The sequence below is a fragment of the Tupaia chinensis genome, unplaced genomic scaffold (assembly GCF_000334495.1).
Source record: "Tupaia chinensis unplaced genomic scaffold, TupChi_1.0 Scaffold145805_1, whole genome shotgun sequence".
In the NCBI taxonomy this organism is placed as follows: domain Eukaryota; kingdom Metazoa; phylum Chordata; class Mammalia; order Scandentia; family Tupaiidae; genus Tupaia; species Tupaia belangeri.
Window position 1 is genome coordinate 1,018,195 of NW_006205663.1, and position 4,145 is coordinate 1,022,339.

Consider the following 4,145-nt stretch of genomic DNA (forward strand, 5'->3'; position numbering starts at 1 on the left):
TGGCACTGTGGCATCTAGACTCTGTTGGGGTTGCTCACTCTCTTTGTCTCTTTCTCTCCTTCTCTGCCATCTCACACTCTCTCTTTCTCTCTGTCATCTCACTCATGGAAGAAGTAAATAAACTATTTTAAAAATTGTAAATGAATGGGATCAGCAGTTGGTGTAATGGCTATGTCACTAGATTCCCATGTAGTCAACCACAATTTGAGTCCCGGCCCAGTGACTTAAACTCACGCCAGGCATGTGTGTGTGCTTACCCAAGATTCTGAGAGAAGAATGGAGGAGAAGGGATTGTGGCGTGGCTATCCCCCCAGGGGTAATTTCTTGCTTTCTGTCTCTCTGTCTCTGTCTTTCTGGCGAGTGCACATTCCCAATAGCATAAACCTCTCCAAAAAAATAATTGTAAAAGAATAAAGTTTCATAAGAGTTTTTGCTCTCTTATATAATTATGTACTTGCCTGCAGTTCAGAGTTCCCATTCATGCTAATGGAGGCATGTATCTAAGAAAAAGAAAGAACAGAGCTTGGTAGTATTAGAAATCTCTTCTTCAACAATAAGATTTGATTCATAAGTGATGTTTTCTATGTTGAAACTGAGAAAGTTCCTTTCCCACTGCTGAGAAAAGAGAAAGGAAAATGTATTTATTGTCTTAAGGGATTTTGACTAGAATCTCTACATCTTATTTTGGGTGTTTCATAGTGGAGACATTTTTTAGAAGTTATTCTCATTCTACCTCTGTGAAACTCTCTCACTTCTTTTTTTGTAATTTACATTTAATCACTGTACATCTTTACAGTGTACAACATGGCTTTTCCCAGCATGAATACAGCACATATTAGTTGAGTCAAAGATATTACCATATACATTATCATCGGTAGATAACATTTTTAAAAAATTTTGTCTGTTAAATGTGTTCTTGGGTGATCTTCTCCCTTCCATCCCCTATTACGTACCCTCTATTATCTCCTCATACTGTCTCTACTATCTAGAGTTGCCCTCCCTGCTATTACACCTTCCAATCTTTCTGTTTTTGCTATAGAGCCCAGGCATTTGGTAGATATTGTGCAGGGGATGCTCTCTCACTTCTAAGACTTGTCTACTCTCATTAAAAAACTTCCCTTGTATCAAGGGGAAGAGTGAAGTCTTTGTTTAAGAAGCATAAAGTGGGAAGAATGTGACATTTAGATCCCCAATCAGTAAAGGGATGAAAACTAAGCCTATTGCCAACAAATGCATTTGGAATGCATTTCTGCTCAAGTGATATTTATCAAGTGCCGGTATGTACATGGCGCCATGCTAAGTACTATACGATACAAATTAAATAGATGTGGTCCTTGCTATCTGCCAGTTTACATCTTCCTTCAATTCAAATGCTATAGCAGAGTGCTTAAAAGGGCAAAATCAGATCATGAAGGTTATAGCTCTCTCCCTCAAGGATAGGTTACTAATATTTCTCTTTCTGCACTGGGCCGGGTGGAAGATGCAGGAGAAGTGACAAGGACACTCTATGCCTTTTGTTGTTGTTGTTAATTATTAGAAAAAGTGCCTATGTATCTGAGGCTTTAACTAGAAATTCTGTAAATTGTTTCTAGTTAGTAACAGCAGCTAAGAGAAGAAAACATCCATCTTTCTGTAGCCCCAGAACTGATTGTTTAAACAAGGAAAATTTTTCCCTTTGCATATTACTACAGAGTCTTTGAAGCATATTTTTTTCATCTCTGTTAATGCCTGAGTGATAAACATAGATATGTTGTTTGTTAGTCACAACTACAGAGTAATGAGTCCTGTAGACAAATTATTAAATTACATTACATGACTATGATGTACGGTATTATGAGAAGAAAGAGTGAAAGTTTAAAGAACTGAATTTGGGGGCAGCACACAGACTAGTGGTTCAGGTACTGGACTCCCACATGACTGACCACAGTTCAAGTCCTGGACCTGGCCACTTGGTACTTATGCTAGGTGTATTTGCATGTGTGTCAAAAAATCCCAAGACAAGAATGGAGGAGAAGGAATTGCAGCAAGGCCATCCCCCCTGGAGGAGGTGATTCCTCACGTTTTCTCACTCTGTCTCTGCCTCTCCAGCAAGTGAACAGACCACGGATCCTATAGTGAAAAATCTCTTAAAAAAAAAAAAAGAGAACAAAATTTTAGTCCTGGCTCAAATACCAAATAACTAATAAACAAGGTAGGTCATTTCACATCTGGGCATTAGTATCATCTTGAAATTAAGTAATTAAAGTCAAATAATTTTCAGCTTTCAAATCCTTTGAAAGTACAAGTCATTTAACCACACTATGTGGAAATTGTACATTGATCTAAGAGTTAGTAAAATAAAAGGAAATGTCTTTGTTCTATTTTATATCATAAATGTCTTCATAATTGATTTAGCAGTATAGGATATAGCCAGTTGAAAATAAAATATTTTAGAATTCTAAGATTGAGAAAGGTAGCTTAATAGCCAATAGAAAGTCATTTGTTGAAGAATAATCATTGAAGATACAACTGACTATATGGGATCTAATTTTTATTCTGTATGAGTAACGTAATTTAAAATGCAAGCATTTGTAACTTTTGGTTTCTCTCCCAAATCATTAGGAGTATATTTTGATTTGCTCCCCATTGGAAGAAGAGAGACATCTGACCTCATTTTCTCCTTCCTTTTGGATGTCACAGTAAGTAGCAAATGGAAGGAGTTCAGCTGGAAGACTTCCACTAAATCTTGAAGGAAAGCAACAAGCTTAAGATAAGGGTATATGGAATGTTCTATTTAAAGAATAAAGTAACATATTGCCTTCCTTTTTCTTTAGCAGAGTAAATATTTCTGAATCCCATGTGTGAGGAAAGAAATACAATTTGGGGATTAAATTTTTAGTAAAATCTATTTTCCCCTTTCAAAACTTTGGCTTTCCTAGCATATGTCTCTATAACTTTTTCTGTTTATTTTTTCATCCATTGGTTAAAAATATAATCAAAGGATGTCAGAGCTGAGAAAAAATTTTGTAGTTACAGAATCCAACCTGTTTATTTTCCAGATGAGGAAGCCCTTTCTCCATTTGGGGATTAAATTTTTAGTAAAATCTATTTTCCCCTTTCAAAACTTTGGCTTTCCTAGCATATGTCTCTATAACTTTTTCTGTTTATTTTTTCATCCATTGGTTAAAAATATAATCAAAGGATGTCAGAGCTGAGAAAAAATTTTGTAGTTACAGAATCCAACCTGTTTATTTTCCAGATGAGGAAGCCCTTTCTCCAGAAGTGACTTACCCAGATTCTTACAGTTTTCATTGGCAGAGATAGGGGTAGAATCTAGCATGAATTTTGAAAAATGGGGGCAGAGAAAAGGAGGTAAGATGGAAAGTAGGAAGACAAAATAGTCAATATGAAAACAGGAAACATAAAATGCATAAGTGTTCATCTAAAAGAGAGGTCAGCAAACTACACTCACTGATGAGATTCAACCTGTGGCCTATTTTTATATAGTCCTCAAGCTAAGAATAGCTCTTAATATTTTTTTATAGAGATTTTTGCTCCAGAAAGAGACAGAGAAACAGAAAGCAAGAAATCACTTCCCAAGGGGCATGACCATGCCAAAATCCCTTCTTCCTTCTTCATTCTTCTCTTGGGATTTTGGACATGCACGCACATGTGCCCGGTGTGAGTTTTAAGCTGTTTAGTCCAGGATTTGAACTACAGTCAACTACGTGTGAGTCCAGTGATGTAACTGTTATACAATCTGCTAGTCCAGCTTTTAAATATTTAAAGGGTTGTTTGAAATACACACACACGCACACACACACACACACACACAACATAGACCATACATGACCCCTAAATCCTAAAGTATTTCCTATACGACCTTTTACATAAAATTTTATTGATCACAAATTAAAACAGTACACTGAGACCCATAACATAACCAAGTAAAATTAAAATGAATTTCTAAAAAATTCCACAGTGGCTGGATTCATCCAGGAATAGCCTGTTTCACTCATTTTTCACTCCAATCCACTATATCCAATGCTCTGATCAAGATTAAAAGAAGAGATTCTTTTTGAGAAACCACTAGGATCTTGTTTTCAGGAAAAAAAGGTATAATGTTCAGAATAAATCTAGGATCAGAAAAGAAATTATAAACTTTG